The sequence below is a fragment of the Vulpes lagopus genome, chromosome 5, assembly GCF_018345385.1.
Source record: "Vulpes lagopus strain Blue_001 chromosome 5, ASM1834538v1, whole genome shotgun sequence".
Lineage (NCBI taxonomy): Eukaryota > Metazoa > Chordata > Mammalia > Carnivora > Canidae > Vulpes > Vulpes lagopus.
The window spans coordinates 100,264,113-100,288,868 of record NC_054828.1 but is presented as its reverse complement, the minus strand read 5'-3'; the positions used below and the strand labels follow the sequence as shown (position 1 = coordinate 100,288,868).

General features: G+C 48.4%; 2 long non-coding RNA genes across 2 annotated transcripts in view; both read right to left on the bottom strand.

The window, feature by feature from the left end:
* The window catches only part of LOC121491986, an 89,053-nt gene extending 81,634 nt beyond the window's left edge, over window positions 1–7,419 (bottom strand). The window contains exons 1-2 of the long non-coding RNA XR_005988091.1: window positions 7,313–7,419; window positions 4,663–4,826 (exon numbers count right to left, since the gene is read on the bottom strand). This is a non-coding gene — a long non-coding RNA (uncharacterized LOC121491986). The remainder of the gene's footprint in view (window positions 1–4,662; window positions 4,827–7,312) is intronic.
* A 13,879-nt stretch (window positions 7,420–21,298) lies between these two features.
* Window positions 21,299–24,641, bottom strand: LOC121491430. The gene is made up of 3 exons (XR_005987974.1): window positions 23,643–24,641; window positions 23,099–23,297; window positions 21,299–22,444 (listed from the first exon to the last, which is right to left on the bottom strand). It is a non-coding gene; the product is annotated as an uncharacterized LOC121491430 (long non-coding RNA).
* Window positions 24,642–24,756: the final 115 nt, after the last annotated feature.

Genomic DNA, 24,756 nt, shown 5'->3' with positions numbered 1-24,756 from the left:
CAATTTTCCTCTCTTCTATTGCAGCTATGAGACAAGGGGGAGAAAATGACATACATAAATGCAGTAAATTAGTCATTTCCCTTGCCATGAATTTCTCCATAAAGCTCTCAGTTGCCATAAATGAAAGAACTTATATTACTGAAAATGCCTGAGAACTCTATTTGGCCCTAAAATATCACTGAAATTGTAATGGCTACCCCAGATATTTTATTTTATTTTATTTTATTTTATTTTATTTTATTTTACTTCATTCTGTTCTATTCTATTTTTTACTAACTTTTCACTACAGAGCCTAACATTTTCAATTGCTAGAGGACTTCACTGAGAATGCTGAAAACAATGAGGAATAGTTGAAGATGAGGCTGGACCCAGAGGCTCAGATGACACAGGACTATAAGTTAGACAAGTTCAGATGTTCAGTTAGGACTGTGGACCAACTTCAACATTCAAAAAAAAGAAAGAAAAAAAATATTTTCAAAATACATTTTCAACTTCTTCAAGTGAGTTTATTAGGCAAAAATACCTTTTCCCCTCATTTTTTAAATCAGTGTGGTCTTTCGAGCGTAAATTCAGTCCTCTGAAAGCTTGCCACTGGAAGAGCCTAAGCCACTTTTTAATTTTCTTTATTTAATTAAAAATAATATCCAAGATGTGATCACTGAGGGAAACTGGGTAAAAAGTACATCAGGCCTTGTGCATTTTTCTGCAACTTCCTGTGAATCTATAATTATTTCAAAAATGAAGATCGAACAAATAATAATAGCATTAAAATAGTGAATAACCCTGTTGGCTGAGAGTTTGATTGGTGTAACCCTGCCTTCAGGCATCATCTGAGTGCTCACAGGACATTTTGAAGCCATCGTGCTGGAAACCCTTTCTTTCCACAAGTTTGTTATCATTCCAGTGGGCAATATAGAAATATAGTCTCCAAAAAAATGACTCCAAATTACAGACATTTGCAGCCATTCAAAACTTAGAGTTCATAAAATGTCTGCTTTCCTCCTATTTGAAAACTTCTCTGTGGGGAAAAGATCCTTTTGGAAGCTTTTCTCCCCAAAAGTGATTACACTGAAAGCTCTGGTCTTGTTCTACATTCTGTGTGCATTGTTGGTTCCATTTACAGCTGGGAATAGATATTTTTTTTTCTTCCATAACTATGTTTATAACACAAGTATGGAGTTTTGTTAACAAATGTTCACTTAGGCGGTCTGAGTTTGCAACTGATAGGGAAAAAATTCTAAATATTGAAAATTTGCTAAAAATTGTGAAAAAACAGTGCCATGTTTTTTTTTGGAGGGGGGAGCCATTTGCAGGGGACAGCCAGGAGATTCCCCTTAGAATCCCTCATTCATTTAGTCCCACAGTGTAAGATTCTCAAGTGCCATCCACATGATAGCTGCTGGACCTGCTGCCAGGAGTAGCATTTAGGTTAAGAGACCATGTTCCAGTTCTGGCCCATTTCCTTCAAGACAGAAATCAGATGGCCTTTTGTCAGTCTCTCAAGTACAGATCCAGATTAGCAAAATTCACAGAGACAGCTATAGCGACAAGGGTACCAGTTTATAAAACTAACTTGGGACTGATGCCTCACACCCTCACCAGGACCAGAAGACGCAAACCTCCATCCAAAACCACAAGTACAAGGAAGTGGTTAAAAGTAAGGCACCTGATAGCCCAGCTCTCTGGGTGTAAAGCCCAGGTCTCACTGCCTATGTGACATTGGGTAAATGAATTACCCTCTGTGACCCTGTCCTATCATCTGCAATACCCAGATAATAATAGTAACCTGTATCATTGGTTGTTGGGAAAATTAAATGAGATAATGCGCACAAGGGCTCACAAGAATGTTCTCTATTATTGTTCTCCAAGTGTTGAGAAAGTGTTCTCTATTAAGTCAGATTAGTCTCCGAAAGGCTGCTTGGAGGGCCCAGAATCAGAACAGAGGGCCATTAGGCAATAGTTCCCATTCACTCAGGAGATGTCAGTGAGACATACCTCACCCCCAAAGTAATGGGCACTTTCTGGTCACCAGGCTGCTCATGCTCTTCACATTCTGTGTTGATCTACCCTGGTCCAGGCCGGAGAAGTTTGACACATGCTGCTCTTCCAAATCCCTCTTTCTATGTGAACGACCTCTTGTCTGTTGGCCCATTTTCCCTGTTTCAAGTGCAGTAAGATTGTTCTTCTCACAGTCCTGGCAGACATTATATCTCCACCCCACCCCCATGCAGCGCAGTGTTGATTCAATTAGAACCACTCTCCAAACTCCGGCTGGGGCACCCAAGGTCAGAGCCCATGTGCAGAAATCACATTACCTTCCCTATGAATCACAGTCCATCATTTCATATTGGTGTCAGCAAGATTTAAATCTTTCAATAACAACTACCCATGCATGTTACAGTTATATAGTTCCTGCTTTTTATTTTTAAGCATAATTAGTTTAGGGCACATGTAACTTTATTTTAGGTTCCATTACTTTATTTGCCTCTCACAATGGAAACTCTATGTGTTTGTGTATTTTTTAACATGACAGAAACATGCTGAGGTAGCCCATGTTCACTCCTTTGATCTCAGTCTTCTTGCTTAGTTCCAAGTCAACAACTTCCCTTCTGAACACGATGTTTTCAGATGACTGGCTTTGGAAACCTCCTGGTCTGGGCATGCAACTACTGACTTGACATTTCCTCTCAGATTGCCAAAAGCACCTTACATTCAATATACCTAAGACTAAACTCATTAATCTTACCTCCCAAACTGGATCTTCTTCTGGCATCCCTCATTTGAACAATAGCATCTCCATCTATACATCTGGACAAGCCTAGAACCCAGAACCCATTCTTGATACCTCCCTTCCTTGCCTTCCAAATGCAATTCATCTCAAGTTTTCAGCTCCTGAATATCCTCCAAATCCATTTACTTCTCTCCATCTCAAATGCCTCAACCTGTGTCAAGCCACCATTGTTTCTGAGCTGGACTATAATCATAGCCTCATGACTGGTTTCTCTGTGTTCTTTCCTGATTCTCTTATTGATGAAGGAAGCACATTCTGTTTTTCAGATTGTCTAGCTGTAATCTCCAACTGTGGTGCACATCAAATCCCCAAGCCTCCTTGCTAAAATGAGCGTCCACCTCTGAAGATTTTAATTCATTAGGTTTTGAGTGTAATTCCAGGATCTGTATATGTGACAGGTACCTAACGTGATTCTGATGCAGCTAGCCTGTCTGTGAATTAACGTTTGGGGGTCATTGGCTACAGCTCACCAGCACCATACCTGGCCCATTTTAGACATGACCAAATATGTCTCTAGCATGAATCAAGGGATGAGTACCCATCTGAAAAAATATCTCTTGAGCCCCTACTATGTGCCAGGTTGTTCAAGCCCTAGGGATACAGTAGTGAATAACATGGACAAAAATCTCTATCTTCATGGAGCTTATGTAGGAGGAGACAAACAACAAAAAAAACAAATAAAATATATGAAATGTTAGATAGCAATAAGTGCCATGGAGGAAAAATAAAGCAAACTGAAGGATGAGGGGAAGAGACCTGTGGAAAGGGGGTAGGTTGCCACTCAGAACAGGCTAGTCAGGGAAGGCTTCCTGGGGAAGGAGGCAATGGAGTAAAGGCTTGAAGGAGAACAGGCAGGGAAGCTACTGGAGGAAGGGCTTTCCTAGATGAACTCTGGAAAGAGCAAACAAAGTTTGCTCTTCTAGCATCCTTCATAGGAAAGATATTCTCCACAGATTCCATGTTCAGGCTCCTAGTCCTCAACTCCAAACTGGGAAGATATTCCTAATAAAATGTGGTGTATTTCTCAGCTCAATGCCATTGCTCAAATATCCCCTCTGCCTGAAAACCGGCTTCAGACCCCTCAGCTTTGAAGCTTTCCTAACTCAGCTCTCTTACATTCCACTATATCTGGACATCCTTCCATCACAGTACCTGAAGTACAGAATTGCTTTGTCCAGTTTACATGCTTGTCTCCCCCATCCCCAAGATCAGACTTCAGCCTGTTGCTCTTTATCTATTATGGTATATTTAGTGCCTAGCACAGAATCAGGCCAGAATAGATTTTTTTTTTTGAGAGAGAGAGAGAGAAAACATACAACCATGCACACAAGTTGGGTAGGGGGAGCAGGGGGAAAGAGGGAGAGAGAATCTTAAGTAGTCTCTAAGCTCAGTGTGGAGATGGGGGTGAGGGAGAGCTCGATCCCACAACTGTGAGATTATGACCTGAGCCTAAATCAAGAGCCAGATGCTCAACCAACTGAGCCACCCAGGTGCCCTACAGTAGGCTCTCCATAAGTATTAAGTGCAGAAAAGAAAGAGGGAGGGAGATGGTAGGAAATCCGAACACCTAACTTGATGTTAAATGCCAGAATAGGCATTACATAGTGGTAGACAGGCAAACCAGGACACCTGCCAACCAGTCCTGTGGAAAGTAATGCCCCCATTTTCTACCATCCCTCAGCAGTCTCTCTGGAATTGCCTTCAGGTGCAGATGAGCGATCATAAGATACGATAATAAGAAGAGCTGTCACCTGTCAGATGTGTGCTCTGTACCAGGCGCTACACTAAGTCCTTTACATGCATTCCTGCATTACCTTGTTTAATCCTCACAACATTATGCCCTGTGCCATCAATAGAGTTATTATCCTTACTTCACACATAAGGTGTCCAGTGTCTTGCCCAAGCTTTCCCAGCTGGTGAGTGACGGAATGCGTATTCAGACTCAGGTAGTGCAACACCAGAGCCCATATGTTTAACTTCTGTCTGAGTCCACTGAGCAGTCACTTGAAGGGAACCGGAGTTCTGGACCAGGAACCTGGGGAGAGCAAGAAGAAGAAAGGGCAAAGGATGGTTTGGGCCAGAAGAGAGGCCTATCTTTGGAGAAAGAGGGTAGTTCTATGGGGTTGACAGAGGGCAAGGGCTTCACAACCCCACAGGCCTCTCAGAAGCTGAGGAACTCTGTGATAAAGCTCTACCCACAACAGAGGAAATGAGGCTAAGAAGCCCCTGAGGGAATTTGGGGAGGGTAGCTGGACCTGATTGAGTAGGGTCTGGAAATCAGGAAGTTCTGAGGGAGATGATGTGTCTCTTGAGCTGGCCACAAATGGACCTGAGGTCACTGGGGAAGGTCATCAAGGCTGCCCACTGGCCAGGGCCACACCATTGCACAGGCCCAAGGGCATCTTTCTTACTGGGCTGTAAGAGGAGCTGTTTCTATTTTTATTGGGTCAGCAGGCCTGAAGGGAATTCCATGTGTTCAGTCCCTGTGTCCACAAGACTCCCTCACCCATTCCAAAGAGTTCCATTCTGCACAGCAGCCATCTGTCCCCACTCCATCCCACTCTCAACCTACATGCCCCCTACTCCCTAGAAAACCTTCCTTCCACTGGATTCTTCCACCACCTGAAGAACAAAATTTTACTATAGGGAGATTGGGACACAGAGCCCTGGGTTGAGGGAGAAAAAACGCCAAAGAGGTGACATGGAGAGAGGTGAGGGGTCCAGCCTGAGCCCAGGCAGGGCCTCTGATTCTGGAAGCTCTGGCGAAACTTGACACCAAGGCCAGGTCCCGAGCCAGGGCGGGGGAGGGAGTAAACCATCTTCCCGGAGCAGGAAGTGAGAGAGAGAGTGAGAGTGAGCTGGGGCAAGCGCTCTGTTTTCTTTGGCCTCTGCCAGCCCCGGGAGGGAGAAAGGCAAGGGAGGGAGGATGGGGCTGGTGGAAAGATCCAGCCTTTGTGTCCTACCTCCCCACAGAGGTGGAGGCTAGAGGAAGGTGGGGGTTGGGATGGGAGACATGCAAGGGAGCTGAAGCCAAAGAACCCTGGCCAGTCAGGTGAGCATTTGGCGATTGGTGAGGGGTGGGATGACCAAAGCTTATTGTGTTGGAGGGATGGAACTAACCAGAAGGCCACAGTGAGTTCCCTACATTCTCTCCAGCCTTGATCTCCTCAGGTTCCCCCAAAAGGCCCCTGACCTTGTGCACTGCTCTCTCCACTCAACGGAACCTGAGGGGGCAGAGGTCACCCTGAGAAAAGCTCTGGGCCTTCACAGGCCAAGGCACCCACCCCCTCAGGAAGCTGGACTTACAGAGCCTTGCTGTGTCTCCTAAGCACATATAGGCATTCTAGTCTTGATAAAAAAAAGACTTCCTTAAGGACAACTTTGTCCGCAACCCAAATTTTTCAGGGACTTCCATCCCCAATGTTGTCCTAACGCCAAACTCAATCCTAACACCTATCCCTCATAGGGATCCCAAACCAGCCTCAACCCAAACACTGTTCAAAATTGCTACATTTAATCCCACATATGTGTCCTTATCCCAAAGCTTACTGTAACCCCAACTCCACATTCTCACTCTGATCTGTGTAAATCATAAGCCTGACCCACACAGAAGTGTCTGGGGGGAGGGGCAGTTAACAAACAGTAAGAGTTACATGCATTAAGCATTTACACGGGGCTAGGCACTGTAACAGGCTTTTTCTATGTATTGCTGTATTTAATTCATAAGAACCCTATGAGTTAGCATTACTATTACTACCATTTTACAGATAAGAAAACTGAGGCTTAGAAAGATCAGTCTAGGCATCCAGTAAAGTGCCACCAGTCCTGAACATGATGGTAGACTCACTGCTATCATCAGCAAGATTTCATGGGGTAACTGTGGAGGCTCAACAGGAATGTCCTCTCTCTGCATGGAGACTGCCATGGTTGCTGTAGAAGCCCAAACACACTCTATTAGACAAGATCCAAATGAGAGTCTCTGCTCCAATACTGAGCGAGAGTTGGCTCTGAGGTCACAGAGCCTGGAAAGCCACCGCAGAGTGACATAAGAATCATAGCAAAATTGAGAGGCTTCTTATCCAGGAGAACCCTACACCTGGTGAACTCCTAGCAGAATCACTGAGGACTCCACCACCACAGCCCCCACCCCACCACTTTAGGGGTGCACTTCCTGATTAGCCAACTAGAACTTGGGCTCAGCTAATACTCTGATACATCCCGGGGAACGTGCCAGGCAAAATGCCATTCTAAGTCACAAGGTCGAAGAACCTTGTAGAACAGTGAGGGGAGTCCTCAATCAGGACAGGGATAATAACCTTCTAAACAAAGTGGTTTATTCCTCACACACACACACACACACACACACACACACACACACACATACACTTCCAGATGGGCTTGCTCATACTCTCATATACAGTCCCATTCAAGACCTCTCCAGTTCTTTTCTCTACCCCAAACCCTTTGTGAGGCCAGTGAGGTCAATAGGAGGTCTACCTCCCCTCATCAGGGGACACTGACCTGCAGAGTTTCCAGGTCACCACAGTCTGGGCCAGTCCAGAGGAAAGGTACTAGCTCTCTGGAGTCCTCTATCCCTTCCTGAGTCAGGCCTTGTGTCAGGGTTTTTCTGGCCACAGTGTCTATCCAACCGTGAAGGACCACATCAAGAAATGCTTATTATGCCACACACACCCTCCTACAGTCTTGAAAAAACAACCCATCCAGGGAACTCAGGACACAAGGAAGCCTGATTGGAGGCTGGCTGGGCGACCCAGCCAATAGCCCAAGGTGCTCTGGTTTAGAAGCCAGAAGTCCTCTCATGGATCTTACTGGCCTATAAATACAGACCATGTTGGCCACACAAGCTTTGCCCCTGGTGTTGCATGTCGACATTACCTGGAGCCTTTCTGAACCAGTCCAGGGACCCCTGTGATAGCCAGAAACCACCTTACCCAGTTCTATCTTGGTCTCCCTCCTCTCATGCCCCACATTTATCTCCCTCTCATAAGCAACATGAGTGTTGTTCCTCTTCTGCCACCATCCCATTTGTCATTTGGGAACCATAGCCTGGAATCAGTAGCAATAGTAAGTATACTAGGTCATGGAAGAGGAGGGGCAAGAGGCAGAGATGGAGTAGGACAGGGGAGGGAGAGTGCCAGCGGAAGGAGGTGTGAGGCTCGGAATGGATTGCTCCCAGCTTTCTCTGCCTGGAACCCAAGAGCCAGGAATCCGTGACTGCAGAGAAGTGGGAGCCAATGCCCTCAGTTGAAACCCATCAGAGCAGCTCCTCTGGGCCTAGTGACATGGGGTCCTCCCCAGCCCTCCCCTAGAAACTGACAGCATCTGGGGCTGGGAACCCACCATCCACAGATCCCCTCCAGATTCCACAGATGCAGATAAAAGTCAGAATAGAAATAACCGGCTCTGAGAGGGGCGGATGCAGATGTGGCCATGAGAGCCCCAGATGTGGCTCAGCCATGGCTGCTGCCAGGGCTGCTGTGGCTGTGAATAGGAATGTGGACACAGATGGGGCTGGGGATGGGGGCAGGGGTGGGGTGGGAGGAGGAGACAGTGCACAATTCTGTGCATTCTAGGCTCCAGGACGGGGAGGAGGGGAGAGGTCTAGCGTCTGACTTCATGAAAAGGCTCAGCCTGGTCCTGGGGAAACTAGATTCCTACAAATGAAACCTTCATCTACCCAAGATTTGTTACACACTCTGCCAACTCCTGCTGTCCTTCTTCCCCTGGGGCCTCCAGCCACAGAATCAGCTTCACTGGCACCCTTCTCCACTGGTGGCCCTGCAGTCCTCCTCAGGTACCTCCTGCCGTGGAGGGGAGGGCAGTAATGTGCCTCTGCCTCCAGGAAATGGAGGGAAATGCCAGTGTCAGCTCCACAGGTCAGCCTTCGTCCTAAGCCCCGCTAATACCCAGCATTCCGGGCGCCATAAAGATGAAGGGGCCTGTGACCCTCCTCAAGGTCCCCTGCTCATAAACACCCCCAATGATAAAGCTCTCTACACCGTTGCTCATGAGGCCCATTTACTTTCCACTTTGTTCTGAATTTTCATCTCAGGAGGTTTGCAAATCGCTAACAGCAGGAACTTTCCAGAAGTTGCAGAATATAATCAGTGTATTCTCAGCCTTGCCACTCTCAGAGTACACCAGGCAGCTCCTACCAGTGAGCAGAGGAGGTGGGAGGCTGAAGGCAGCCAGCAGAGTCTAGGTGAGAAGAAGCCATGGAGGACCACTCTGATGGTCCTCTGCCTCTGGGTGAGTTTGGCCTGCCCCCAGCCAGCCCCAATCCCTGTCCTATTTGTGAAAATAAGCCTAGCCCACACTCAGCTATTCTGGGAAGGTTAGCTGTCACAACACAGAACTTCTCTTCTGGGCAGGAAGTTTGTCTTTAAATATACCCTGAACCCCTCTCATTGCAGAATCAACACTGCCTCTGGTCAGGCCTCAGGGGAGGGGAGCCGGAGGAAGACAGCTGTCACTGTCCTCTCCCAAGGAGCCTGAGCCACAGCACCAGGATTGCTAACTGTTGCACTTCTCTGGGTGGAAGTCGTATTACCGGGTTTCTCAGGGTCATCCTGTCCCTTTGCTCATCTCTTGGGATGGCCTACTGCATTTCCCACAGGAAACTAAACCTCTTTTAGTAAAACTCACCTCTTTCTTCCAGTCTCCTCCAAAGGGCCAAACTAATACCTCCTGAAGTCCTACTACGTGCTTCACATGCTTTAGCACATCAAATTTCATCCTTACCTCACTACAAGTGGGGAAATATCACCATCCTTTTACAACATGACATAACAGCCTCAGAGAAGATAAATTCACCTAACATCACACAGTGAATAGACTCCAGGACTAGACCAGGACACACTCGGAGCTGAGTCTTCGACCTGTGCTTTCCCCTCCACGTGTCGTATTCCACCAGAGAGGATAGGAGGCCGGACTCTGAGTGGGCAGAGCAAAGTGGCAGAGGAAGCGCTCCAGCTGTGACTCACCTGGCTGCCTTCCTGACAGGCAAAGCAGCCGCCTTCACACCTGCACTCACAGTTTCCCACAGCCCGGATGCATGATTCCCAGCAGCCAAACAAGGCCACACAAGGCCACAGAGTAGCTGTTGCTTTTCCCTCTTCTGTCAGAGAGTGAGTAGCTTCTAGAGTTCAACCTGGAATTATAGATGGATAATGATTATCAATGTGAGGTAGGTATAAGTCAAGGCAGGCTCCTGGGAAGAGAGGAGATCATGACCAGTTTTACAAAGAAATGATATTCTTTGTGCAGAGAGAAGGAAGAAAGCCCCAGAGCAGAGAAGAAATGCATCAAAGATTGGAGAAGTGGACTGACCACCGTGGGGAGGGGGGCACCCCAGGAATCACACATTGTGTGGGGTTCAGCAGCCATCTGCAGTTCTCCCATCCAGAGCTCAGAATCCCAGATCCTGGAGGGGGCTGCAGCAGCCCCTCCTCACGCGGTCTACTCCACATTCCTCACATTCTTTACGCTCAATTAAGGAGAAATAATCAGGGGAGCAAAGCAAGGCCGCAGCAGGGCAGCCATGCCCCACGCTGGCGGCATCACGTGTGCGGAAACAGCCCCTCCAAGTCCAGCCAGACAAGACCTAAGATGAACGGGCTTTCAGAGGATGAGGGGAGCCAGTGGCCAAGACAAGGGCGTCTTCTCTGTGCTCCACAGAGACAAAAGAGCATGAAGGAAGTAGGCAAGGGGTTGGGATCAGGAAAGGAAAGATGAGAAGGCCAGGTCAGAACAGAGGGAAGATGTGCAGCCAGAAGACCTCAGTCATCCGTTTCTAAATCAAGTTATCACTCTACCCAAATCGTAGCATTCTGTCACCATTACCATCTGCCATCATCATCAAATGCCCTTTGAGACCTTCCTGGATGCTTAGGCTGTTCTCACCTTCATGAGTTTAGTGGCATGACTGAGTCATGGGAATATTACCTTTCTGTGGCAGTCAAAATATACCAGCATGGTCTGCAGGGGGATGCCGTTCTTCACCCCAGGGACACATGCTTGTTTTTTCTTCCCCTTGACCCCAACAGGTCAGCCAAGCAAACTCCTACTCCCCGTAGCCTCTATCCAAGAGCTGCCTCTACCCTACTCCTAAACCCCAGCCCCCCAAAAGCCTTCCCAGACATCCTCATCAGACCCAGAGTCTCCTCTGGGCCCCTCCTTCACCTGGTACATGTAACCAGGACAGATCTTACACTGTTTTAAAATTTTAGGTATATATGTTTATGTTCCCACCAGAATAAGTAACAACTAAACGAACCATCATTATTTATTAAGCATGTTCTATGTGCCAGGCACTGTGTTAGTGCTTGATACATGACCCCCTTTAATCCTTTTAACATCCCTAGAGGTCTTTATCATCATGATGCCCAATTTACCTATGAGGAAGTCAAGTTTTAGAAAGGTTAAGTAACTTGTCCAAAGTGACCCAGCTACTAAGTCAAGGAGGGGGAACTTGAACACAGGATCATAAAATCTCAGAACCCATGCTGCTGATCTATCACAGAGATGTTTGAGGACAGGGCCCATATTTGGCCTTGCTTACCACTATACTGCTACAAGATAAACAGATGAACAAGGTGGGCTTTGCAGTTTCAGCAAGTGGAACTGAGCCAGAACTCTCTCTTCCCACCTTTCTCATCAATGAATCAAATTTGTGAGACAATTTGTTAGACCAAGGACCCATTCCACACTCTTTCTTGGGTCTACTATCAGGATACATTCTGTGGCCACTTTGGGGTCTCAGTCCATGGTCAGAGGTATGGGCCACTTTATTATCAGGGTGGGACTCAGTCTGGGGCTAGCATAGAGGATCAGTCTTTGGCCAGTATATGTTGGAGGGAGGTGTGTGTCAGAGGAAGGGAACCTGTCTCTGCCAAGCTGACTTGCAGCTGAAGAGATAGTGGATGGCTCTGGAGCTAGAGCGCCTTGTTGCTCTGCATTCAGAAGTGGAGAGAGAATATGTGTGAGAGGAACTGGGTGTGTGGGATAGTGCAGGCTGGAGTGCCCTGGGAAAAGAGGTGAGCAGATGTGTCCCTTTAGCGAGCGCCATGTACACTTTGTGAGTCCTCTACATGTGTGAGTGTGTGGTGTGGCACATGTGTGTGCTGTGTGTGGGGGAGTGACAGGGGCTGGGTAGGGTGTGGGAGAGACAAGCACACACACCTGTAATAACATTGGCTTCAGACGCTAGGAAAGAAGAAATCCCCCCCAACTGTTTTATCAGAGCTGAAGTTACTAAATTACGTTGTTGTTTTAAATTTGAGCTTCTCTGCCTGCAAACGGGGGGATCTCAGGTTCACGAGCTTAATGCTTGGCTGGGCCTGGAGCTCCGCTTCCCCACCCAACCCAGACTCCCAGAGCTCCCAGGCCTGAGGAACAAAAGTCTTCTCTCCCAGGGCTTTGAAGTGGAAACACTAACTGCTCCCTTTAATTAGAAAGAAACCCCCTATTGTTCCTGCTTTATTACTGATGGATGAAGACATTGTTGGGGGGGGGGGTCTGAAGAGCAGGGGTGGGGTGGGGGAGGAGTGGTGGGGGACACAAAATCTCTATTTAGAATAGACAATCTCCACACTCCGTCTCCATGCACCAAAGCAGATCTCTTTGTCCACACAATCAACCAAGATTTTACAGGGCCTCCAGCCTTTGATTAGCTGTTAGGGAAACATGCAAGACAGGGTCTCAGCCCTTCAAGAGTTTATAATCTAGGTAAGGGAAGCAGGCAGGAGGGATAAGAAATAAAAGATAATAAGTACTGCCAAGTATAAGCAAGAAGAATTTAGGACACATGGAAAGAGGAGATAGTCCCAGGAGACAACCTCCTAAGAAACTTCTCTCGGGGGTGGTGGCTAGGGACTTGAGCTGGATGCTATAGAACAGAGAGAACTGATAGCGAGAAGAAGCTCCAAGGGAAGGGATTCCTGCTCCAAGCAGGGCAAACGGGCCCATGCAAAAGCACAGAAGCGGGAACCAGGACAACTTCTTTGGAGGACAATATGGAAATCAGTCTGTTTGGAAAAGGGGGTGCGTGTGGGGCAGTATGGGAAATCAGGTGCCTAGTGCAGATGTAACAGAGTGGGAGACTTTGAAAGCACATAGAGGAGCATGGCCTTGAAGAGATAATTAGGGAGCCATTGAGCTTTCTTGAGCAGGGGAGTGGCCCGATAAAAAGTGGCCCTTGGGGAGATGAATCTGGCAGCCCTGTGCAAGAAGACTTGGAGGGAAGGAGTGCAAAGGAGGGAAGCCAGCTGGGGAGCTCCCGAGGAAACCCAATAATGATGGCTTAGACGAAGGTGATGGCAGTGGGATCAGGAAAGAAAAGGTGAGTCTGGGATAGGTTTCAAAGGAAGAAAAAGATGTGTTGACAGAATAGATATAAGAGGATAAAGGAGTGGGATGAGTCAAAGACACCTCTAAGATCTCCAGTCTGGGAGACTAGGAGGGTGGTGGAGGGGGAAGAGGGTAGAAGTCCTCTAGGGGAAGTGTGGGACCAGAGGAGTTAATAAACAAAACCCCCAAAAGCTTCATCCCCCCCTTCCAGAGCCCAGAGATGTCCTGAACCTGAAAGTAACTCCAGGGCCAGACAGCCCTGTTCCCTGACAATGGGAATACCATTAATGAAAAGAACAACTTTTGTACAATCCTTTTTCGTGCACTTCAAAGTGATTCACATTTGCACCTCATTTGATCCTCAAAACAACCACAGCAGGGATCATTCTCCCCATTTTGCAGATGAAAAAACTGAGGCACAGAAAGACTAAACAACTTGCTCTAAGTCACACAACTAGTTAAGGGCAGAGCTGGAAGCCGAAGCCTGCTGGCTTTGGGCTCAGAACCCCTCCCAATGCCTGTTGGCAGCCCAGGAGAGGGGTGGGGCCTGGAGCTGCATGTGCCCTGAGTCACTGGGGGCAAGGAATCTGGGCCTCAGAGACGGGGTCCACCCTGGACTTCAACAGCACCTCCAGCCTGCTCCTCACACTCACATAGGGCGTAAGTCGGGAGCCCAGGGTTGGAAACGCCAAGTCTAATCAGACCTCACAAGCCCACAGATGGTTTGAATCAATGTGCTACCTTGATAGGAATAATGAGGAGTCCTGAAGACAGTCTTATGCCAACTCTATCCGTCTGGACAGAGAACCATATCTTTCACAAGAATTTCCCCATCCAGGGTCCCATCACCCTCCACGCTGGACAAATCCTTCATGAGGATGTCCCCTGGTCCCACATCACACCTGCTCCACAGCCCCCACCAGCAGAACCACCCACGGATTTTCAAAAACTTTGACCTCAGGTTTTGATTTGACAAACTCTGACTTCTTAGGCTTTTCTTGAGGCTGAAGATGGTTCCTAGGGAGAAACAGGTGAACATAGGTTACAAAGCCTGGCAGGGGTTATGAGGCTGTATGGTAGGGTGGATGGACCTGGATGCAGAGAAATACAGAACCAGACAAATGTCCCACCTACTTCCTGGCAGAATGAATATTCTCAATGTGCATTGTTTCATTCATTCTACATGACAAATGTCATCATGATATTTCCTTTGATGGGATACCTGACCTAAGGCACCCAAATCTCATGGAGTTAATCCATGTATAAGGTCACAGACTCCCAGCAACAGAACCAGACCTACAATCTAGAAAAGCCTCTCCTCTTACTGTGGGAGCCCATCGGAGCCAGGACCCCAGAATGGCAGCAGTGGCCATTCCCCAGGGAAAGCTCAGGCTTAGGCTCTCAACTCCCCAAGGGTGGTCCTGTGGGTAGGGACCTGCTTTAATATAATTTGGTCCTGCCCCACCCCTTGCCTAGCAAAGCTTAATTTGAAGCTTAAAAAACAATGAAGTTAATTTTTAAAAACCTTTCATTGAGTTCCATGAGACCCCTATTAATTTTATTGTTTCAATAAAGCATTTATTTAATTGTCTCCAGAAGGGCCCTGTTAAATGCACAGATGTTACCTGAGTCAGAAGGGAGGGAGCTGGGAGCCTTTTTCCCACCCTTTCCCGTTAGCACATTAGCAGGATTCTGTTATTGGATTAACTGATTGTCACCTTAAAAGTCACAAAGTAGAGCCTTGAGGGAATAAGACACAAGACAGGTAAATTCTGGGGAGCAGTCTTGGTCACAGTTGCAGAAAGCTGGAAGCCAGGCTCATAATAAAGAGGCTGGGTTTGGTTAAGACAAAAGGAGCACATTTTTTTTTCGGCTGATGAGGAGACATTAGTTATTTAGCCTCTGGCACAAGGCCGATAACCCTGAATAAAATCAGAGGACAGGCACATCAGTAGATGTATGCTGTCCAAATCACTGGGGGGCGGGGATGGGCTCAGCTTGGGTTGACAGAGGATCAGTGGCATATCACAGTCAGTCCTTCCTTCCATAATTATTTACTGAGTGCCTACTATATGCTGCCACTACTTGGAGCTTTGAGGATACAGCAGTGAACAAAACAAAGCCCTTGCTCTCATGGCGCTTACATTCTAATGAGGGGATACACTTACAACAGAAAATATAACAGACATAGCAAGATAATTTCAGATAATAAGTGCTCTAAGGACAAAACAGAGTAATTTGATAGAGAGTGCTCAGAGGAGGCCTGTGATAAGACATTTGAGTCAAGACTCACATAGATGGAGAAGAAGCCAACCACAGGAAGGTCTGAGAGAAGAGATTTCCAGGCAGAGTGAACAGTAAGTGCAAAGATCCTGGGGCCCCATTTTGAAAAGAGCATTATCAAACAAGATAAGGCAATCAAAGGAGCCTGATCTGGGGAGAGACCCAGAAGACCCCATACTGTAAAAATATGTCAAGAACTACCTCAGGACAGACAGTCTATCATTCATCTTTGTGTCCCTGGTTGTTTGGTGTCTAGCACAGAACAGGTGATCAATAAATGTAGAATTAAAGGGAGAAAGGGATGAGAGGAGGGCTAAGATTGAACATTAAGAAGGAACTTCATGTGGGGCACGTGAGTAGCTCAGTGGTTAAGCATATGCCTTTGGTTCAGGTCATGATCTCAGGGTCCTGGGATCGAATCCTGCATTGGGTTCCCCGTGGGGACCCTGCTTCTCCCTCTGCCTATGTCTCTGTCTCTGTGTCTCTCAAGAATAAAAAATAAAATCTTAAAAAAATAAAAAGAAAGAACTTCATTTAGTCAGATTATTTTTTTAGTCAACAACCAATTAAGGGCAGCCCCGGTGGTGCAGAGGTTTAGCGCTGCCTTCAGCCCGGGGCATGATCCTGGAGACCCAGGATCGAGTCCCATGTCAGGCTCCCTGCATGGAGCCTGCTTCTCCCTCTGCCTGTGTCTCTGCCTCTCTCTCTCTCTCTCTATCTCTCTCTCTCTCTGTCATGAATAAATAAAATCTTAAAAAAAAAAACAACCAATTAAAACAGAGGGGGGGTTAAAACAGCTGAGTCTATATACTAGGTCATTTGTTACCAAGCCAGGGAGTGCCCAGGGGAAGGCAGCATGATGGGTATACATCTGTGCCCATCTAGGAAATAAAAATGTAACTGAAGGGGATCCTTGGGTGGCTCAGCGGTTTAGCGCCGCCTTCAGCCCAGGGCTTGATCCTGGAGACCCGGGATTGAGTCCCACATCAGGCTCCCTGCATGGAGTCTGCTTCTCCCTCTGCCTGTGTCTCTGCCTCTCGCTCTCTCTCTGTGTCTCTCATGAATAAATAAATAAAACCTTTAAAAAAACAAAACAAAAAATGTAACTGAAGAAACAGTAATAGTAATCACTCCCAAAATTATACACCCTGGTTTATAGTTTATGTGGTGCTTTTGCACACGTTTTCTGTTTCTAACACACTCATGAAATAGAAAATAACACTCTTAGTCAATATTTAATGAACTGCCATAGGCCCTGGCACTGTGCTTGGTGATGCGGACATCCTGGGAGCAGAAATCAAACAAAGCCCCACTTTCATGGACTGTATAGTCCAGAAGAGACAGACTTCAACCAAATGACACAAATGAGAGAAATCACAACCAGACAAGAGTGTTTCAAGCAGAGGGAACAGTAAGTGAAAGGAGACAGCAAGGTACACATGAAAAGCAGAAGAGGATAAGTGAGTCCTGAGCAGAGATAGGGAGGCAGGGCACAGTGAAGGAATGGACAAGGCTCTAGCATTTGGGGTCTCAGAGAACATAGAAGAAAGTTTGTCTTTGGCCTACAGGAAACCAGAAAGAAGCCAGTGGAAGTTCTAAGCTATCTTCACATACTCAAAGGGCTGTCCTGAGGAAGACGGTTTAGATTTATTGCAATCAAATAATGTCTTGGCCACCTGTAAGAAAGTGAGCTTGTCTTTCACGAGAAGTGGGGAGTGGTTGGCTATTTGAACGACAGGGAAAGGTCCTCCTTTGGTCAGGAGCCTGGGCAACATCAATGACTTCAACTTTTTCACCATCAACATTCCTTTTTTTTTCATCCTGCTGTACCACAAACTCCAGATTTTTAGAGTCTACCTACCAATACATTTACATAATATCCCCCCATTTTTCTTTAAGATTTTAGTTATTGATGAGAGACACTGAGAGAGAGGCAGAAACACAGGCAGAGGGAGAAGCAGGCTCCCCATGGGAAGCCTGATGTGGCATGGCACTTGATCCCAGGACCGTGGGATCATGCTCTGAGCCAAAGGCAGACACTCAACCACTGAGCCGCCCAGGCGTCCCTCCCCCATTGTTCTTAATAAACAACCAATGTCATTCAGCAGGACAAGAACCCCAATGCATGATATAGTTCTGGCCACAAGCAAGGAAAGTCAATGTTTCCTATGACTGGGCAAACTATCAGGAAATAGTTTCAAAAGGCTTTCTGAAATATTGACAATAGCTTCCCCCTCCCCAATACATTTATAGACTCTGGGAGATCTGGCTCCAGAAGAAGCCAGGCTGGGAAGTCCTATTCTATGGTCATACCCAAGGTCTCTCTCAACCAGGGTTCTCTGAACCACAAGGTATAGCTTCCTTGTGTTCAGGCATTTGGGGAAGGAGCAATAAATGTGAACTAAAACAACCAGGGAAGGCTTGCTGTAAAAAAAAAAAAAAAAAAGAAAGCCTTGAGATAGGCCTTGAAGGATGGGCAAGCTTGGGAAAGGGTGTTGTCAGGCAGGAGCTGCAGGATGTCCTCTAAGATTGTGAAGCAACCAGCCAGGCTGCAGCACGGAGTCAGGAAGTATTTGTGGATACCAGAATAGAAAAAGTCGGTTGCAACTGACTTGAAATGCCAAGTTCAATTACCCTCCAAATGACGGAGAGTCATCAAAGATTTTAGAACAGGAAAATGATGTGTTGGAAGCAGTGTTCTTAGCAGAATGAATCTGGTGCCCATACATGCTTCAAGGTGGGAGGGGAACTTCGAGGGGACCCAATCAACAGAACAGATGTGAGAGGAAGAGCCTGGATGGCAATGAGGAAATAAAGGAGCAAATCCAAAAGACATTTTTTTTTCAAAGCACAGGACTTGAATTTGAGTTTAGAAGCAGCAGAGAGACTGCGAGGCGTCTTGGAGCCTGCTGGTACAGAACTGAGACAGTCACCAGGGGAAGCCGATGGGAGTGGGGGAGATGATGAATGCATGGAGCATCTTAGGGAGCTTTTACTCACTACATCCTTCATAGCAGTTACCTCTCCAAGTGGGGTTGGAGGTGCAGGCAAGGTGGCTTTCACATCTTATGATATATAATCTCCTTTAATGGAGGGATTTTGTATAATTCTTACTTCCTTTTTTGTGCTTTTTGAGATTTTTCAAATAATTATTTTAATTCCATACAGACTCCCAGAGTCTCGTTAACCCTTTGTAAAAACATCGCTCGTGATTTGTTCCTTCTCCCCTGCGGGGAAGGGGAAGGACGGAATGATTCACAGGGCCTGATGGGGTCTCTGAAAAACACATCGTAGAGGTTTAGCCTCTACTCCTGAGTCTGTGGGTTTCCCTATGGATGAGCGGGAAGGGCTCTTCTATTACCTCTTTCTGCATCTCCTTCCTTCTTTCCTCACTGTGCCCTCCCACCCCTTGCCCCAGCAGAAACTACCTCTGTCTTTTAAAGGCTCAAATATCCTCAGACAGCCATCTTCTGCGTCAGATGGCAATGCCAGGCTTGGAAAGACTGACCTCAGGATTTTCACAGCTGAGATCAGCCCAGCCCAGCCCAGCCCAGCCCATGAACTAAACTACAGGCAGCAGGACAGAACCTGGAAGAACACAAGCTCTGCCGGCACAGGCATCTGAGTCCAAATCCCATCTCTGCCACCAGGTACCTAACCTCTCAGGATGTCAATCTTTTCATCTTGAAAATTGGAGATAATGATAGTATTTATTTCCTAGAGGCATTAAGTGGATCAAACCATGATGAAAGGCATTTAATAAGCATGCTCTATCATTAGTATTAATTTGAACTATAAAATAATAAAACTTTATGACCAAACTCTGTTGCCTGGAGACAGAGATAACCTTAATATACTTCCATCTTGGTTCCCACTGGTGGCATTTATTTGCCTCTCTCCCATCTCCACACAGACTGAAATTTTATTTTCCCAAACCAACAAAGAGTGGAGAGGAAAACCCAAATCAGGGCCCCAGCCACTGCTTGCTCATTTCATGGTGGTCTGTTCTGTCACTTAAGGATGTGTGTGACATTTGACAGATTCCTTAATCTCATGAGCCCCAATTCCCTCCTGTATAAAACAGGTGCGATAATACTGACCTCACAGTGTGCGTCAAGAGGCTAGACAGTAACTGGCGCACAGCAGGCTTTCAGTACAAGATAGTTCTCCATCCAGTTCCTTCCTGCAGGTCCACCCCAGACCTTCCTTTGTATGAGTCCCTGATGGTTTGGAGTGAGTCTTCCCAATTAACACCCTAAGCTCCTAAGGGCACAAGCAGGGCCAAGGTCTCCTTAATGGTAAGGAACAGTCTTCCTCCTGGGCCTTGATGTAGGCCAGCCCCCTGGGAGGGAGAGGGAGAGAACTGTCAGCCCTCTCGAGGTCCAGAACCAGATGTACAACTCAACAGCCTCTCTTTCTTCCTCTTTTCTCTCCACTTTCCAAACCACAGCCCTGAAGTTGCTTGAAAAAAACAAGCAACAACCTATTTGACAACAGCCTAAAAAGAAAGTTCTAGGTTCTTTCTATTTGACAACAACCTAGAAGGAAAGTTGTCCCATATACACTCAGGGTGCATTTGGCTTGGTCAAAGAAGGGGTAATGTGTTAGATCCAATCACCCAGCCCTACACTCCATTCCCATTCCTCTCCTGTGCAATGACAAAGGCCTTCACCACTCCCGGCTACCAGACTCCATCCATTCATCTGCTAGCCTCTCCATCTGCCCCAGGAACAGAGGCTCTGAGGTTCAGCTCTCATAGAGTCTTAGTTCTGGGCTGGGTCCAATACCAAGGCCTTCCCCTTGCTCCTCCCCCCCCCAGGTAATGGCTCTAAATAGCCTTCTCAGTCTTCCCCCTCTCCTACCCCTGTCCCTCCAATCAAAGGAAGCAGCATAGGAGGAGGACACAGCCAGCCAGGAAAGGGGAAAAGAAGCCATCATAGAGCATCTCTCTAGGCTGGTGGGTGAGACTGAGCTGGCAGGTGGATGGAGAAAGAACCCTGCCCAGGGAGGGAGACTAGAGGGACACTCAGGACCACAGATCCAGAGGCCCAAACACAGAGAGATCAGCCTGGGCAATGAGAACTCGGAGAGCCTACAAAGCCTTTTGGTTGGTAGGGTCCTGGAGGGCCTCACCCACTGACAGGGCCATGGAATCATAATGGTTCATGTGTGCATCTTGGGACCCACACAGAGGAATTAAGCTCTTTTCCAGAAATTAGTAGAAAGCTCTCTCCTGAGTCACAGCTTTTTCTTTGTCTATCTTTCTCAGGACTCAGGGCTTTTGTTTCTGTCTCCCTGTCTCTGCATCGTTTTCTATCTTGTCGCTTCTCTTTCTCCCTCTGCCCCCATCTCTGTCTCACATCATTTCTTGGGGACTCTGCCTTGGGGCTCCCGCTCTCCAGTGTGTAGGAAATCTGACCTTCATCATCTGTTTTTTATATTTTGGAAACGTCAGCTTCACTTCCTACCTGAAGGAAGTGGGGGTGGGAGAGCTGGCCGCCTGACTCCACCCCTTTCCTTCCCCCCTCCTCTTCTGGATCCATCCTTCCCCCCAGCTTCTTGCCCCAGGGAGGACAGATCTGAGGCCTCTCCTGCTCTCAACTCACTTTGACATCAGTCAGGCCCTGATTCATGGTCCTCCCTCCACAGCTCACTGTGAGGTGGGGGAGGCAGGGAGGCTTCTTCTGATCAACCGACCGCTGGTTTGCTGATTTGGAAAAAAGTGAACATTCCAGGCCCAATGAAAGTCTGGGAGACTGAGAGATTTTACCAGTGGGAACCAGGATGGAAGTCAAGTCATTTCTGCCTCTGGGCAGAGTTACAGCCAACCAAGCTGTCTTACAAATGTTTATTTGTTTGATATTACTGTGAATACTAGCAATAGATCACATAATTTTAAGGGCTTATGCTGTGTGCTGAGCACTTTACATGTCTTTGCATATTATCACTCAACAACTTCATGTGGTAGGTACTATTAATTTCTCCCATTTTCTTAATGAGGAAACTCGACACACAGAGGTTAACTACCTTGCGCAAAGTAACTCAGCCAATGGGATTTGAACCCCGGTTTCTCTGACTCTTAAGCCCCATACTCTTGACTCTACCTCAAGGTTTCCAAAACCAGACAAATGTATTTCGTACATTTCCTTTTAAAGGAAATCAATCCACAGAACTCTGAAAATATACCTTCAAGCTCCCAGGGACCCACGTACCTCCCATTGGAGGAGCGTTGTGTGTAACCTGCTACTTTCTGAGAGACCTAGAAGAACCAGATAGCAAAGACCACACGGTGAGGCTAGATGAGAGTATTTCTGGAAGGAGGAGCTGGGGGGGGCAGGGGGCAACCTGGGAAAACACAGGTGATGACTGCAAGTCCGGACACACAGCAGGGCACTGAGCTGGGGAGGTCTGACTCCATGCAGGGGCAGTACATGGAGGCCCAAGGGTCCGGTTCAGTTTATCCCCCAAGTTTTCTAGCAGGAGCATACCACTCCAAAAGAGGTGTTTAAGACCTGGGCTGGAGGGAAAAGGGAGCTGAGGCTGAGAGGCCGGTATCACAATCCTGGCAGCCTGGGACCACCTGACAAAACATGCAGAAAGGAGGTACCTAAAAGACATTTCCAGAGAAATCTAGCATCTTGGGGTCTAAACCATCTGCTTCCTTCCCAAGGATTGCTAACCAAGTTAGCCTTCGGGTTGCGTAGGGATGTGGCAGGCACAGGGAGGAGCAGGAAGATGTGGTGTGTCTGCAGCACTGAGCCTTCACACTAGCAGATATTCTGATCTGAGGGCTGCTGTGGCCTTGAGTGACAGTTGGAGGAAGACTCTCTTGTGAAGGTGGCACTCAGTGCTCAGAGCTGGACACTGGCCTGAGAAGGGGCTGGCCCTGCCGGGCCTCCAGGGACCCTGCCACAGCAGCTTCGGGTGGGCAGGCTATAGATCCTCAAGCTTGAAGCAGTATTTTGTGTCTTTTTCAATTCTTTGAAATGATGATTCTTCTCCCTGGGTGGCAGGGAAAAAAAAGAGAAAAAAGCAAACAAGCAGAATTTGGTTAGGAACTCAAGAACTGCCAATTCAGAAACTCTAATCTGTCCAAAAGTGCAATCCCTTTTTCTCAGAGGCCAAAAACCTATTTCCATCAAAGATTGTATATGTCTGTGTGTCTGAAAGCTGGCGAGGGAGACAGAGTGGGTGTGAGGAGAGAGCTGAAACGCCTTTGTTCCCGTGTGTGTGAAGCTCCTGCTCCGTGGGCTTATACATGTGCGTTGTATGTACATTTGTGCCTGTTTCTCAGGCCCCTGTGTGCACTGAACTTTCAAACCATAATAGAAACACTGAAGCTTGGCAAAGATATCATAGGAATAATTATCTAATTTCAGAACATGTTATTATAATACCTACTTGATGTGTAACACACTTAACAATGTTCGCGTTATATTCACCAACTCTAAGTTACAGACTCACAATGCCAAATCCTAGCTCAGAAGCTTCTCTGAGACCGTAGAGCAGAGCAGGCCCCAAGGAAAGCTCTTGAAGGAATATGCACCCCCCACCTCCCACCCCCCACCCCACCCCCCTACTCCATGGCTTCCTCCTGGATGCAGAGGTTTGGCTGGCGAGATATGAGAAGATTGCTGGAAGAAAGGCAGAGCCTACCTTGGGTGGCAACTCTGTTCCTCCCAGAATCCCCAGTCCTCACCAGGAGAGAGGAGCCGAGCCCCTGGAACTGGGAAGGGAACAGCCAGCCATACTGGGGTCACAGAGGCAGACAGGCTTTCCCTGACTCAGCAGTGGGCTAGGGGGCCTCATGATCTGCAAGCCCCCCTTCTTCCCCAGGGGCTGGGTTGGATGGAGGCTGTGTGAGGAGAATGTTTGCTGTTTGCTGCTGCTCCCTGTTGACTTTAGCCAGTAGCTCTGTTTACAAACCCAGGTTGGTTTTCCCAGCACAGTTAATTAGAACAAAGACATCTGGTGTGAGGGCTGGGGAGGGCATCTGCTCAGACCATTCCCCCCACACCCAGCAGAGGTGGGCCAGCACAGGGCAGAGCGACAGGCAGGACCAGACCGAACCCACCAAACCCAAGGATCTCAGGAGAACCGTGGCTTTTCTTATTCTGTCTTTCCTATGCTTGCTAAGCTCGACTGGGCCCCAACTCTCCCGTCTTAGGAAACCCCAAGAGTCAGCGATGGATGCCCCTACCTCAGTGGGATAGGAGGCTGGATACCAAAGATTCAGCCCTCTCCTCTGTCCTTCCATGTCCAAAAGAACCAGGCAGAGATTCCTGTCCCCTCTCTCATCACAGTGACTCTGTATTCTGTAGGAATGCCAGAGCTCTCCAGGCCCCCCCTCCACCAAGGATAACCTCCCCTCCCTGACACCCCTCAGAGAGGGGTCCTTCTGACACCTCCCTGACTCCTCTCCAGCCAATCTCTGACACTGCAGGAAGGAGAGAGATTACTTAGTCCAGAACCAGAGGGAGGCAGGAAGGTGCCCAGGAAGGGGAGAGGTTCTGGGTGGACAGTTCCAGGGCTGTGGGGAAGTGGAGGGCCGGGATGGGGAGGGGCAGAGCTTATCTCTCCCAGGAGGGGGGAGCTCACTCCAAACAGCTAATGCACTGGCGTGTGAAAGCCCCTCAATTAGCACTAATGATGCAATCAGGGAGGGAGGAGGAGGGGCCAGAAGTTCTGGCGGAGTCAGCACCAACTTACACACAGGGTACACACTCCCCTCCTCCCGCAGAGGCCCCTCCAGACACACCGGTGCACACACACTCACAGACAGCCTGGAGCACGCGCGTCCGTGGTACGAATGCGCAGGGGTGTCAGGGAGGCGCGGCTGCCTGCAGCGACCCCGGGGAGAGGAGTAGGGGCGAGGGACACGGGGAGCCAGAAAGACGTGGCGGTTGAGGCTGAGCAGGGCAGCCTTGAAAAGAGCTAGAGCTCCCGACCCACGCAGGCTCACAGGTGTCAGCCTCCCTGCACCCACTTCCCCACCCCCCACCCCCCAGCCCTGCCCCAGGAGCCTCCATCCCCGCCCCGCCCGAGGGAGGCCGTGGCCCCGGGAGGGATCCCGGTCTGAGGGCGCGCGGCCCCCGGCCTCACCCCTCCACCTTCCCCCCACCCCGCCGCCCGCCCCGTTATCCGCCTCCCGGTCCCGTTATCCGGCGGCCGCGGCCCCGTTAGCCGCCCCCGCGCCGGGCCCGCAGCCCCCCCCCCCCCCCCCCCCGCGGCCCGAGCCCGGGGCCCGCGGGCTGGGCAGGGCCGGAGCCGCCTCCGCGCCGCTTCCCAGGCCCGGACGGCCGCGGGAGGAGGTC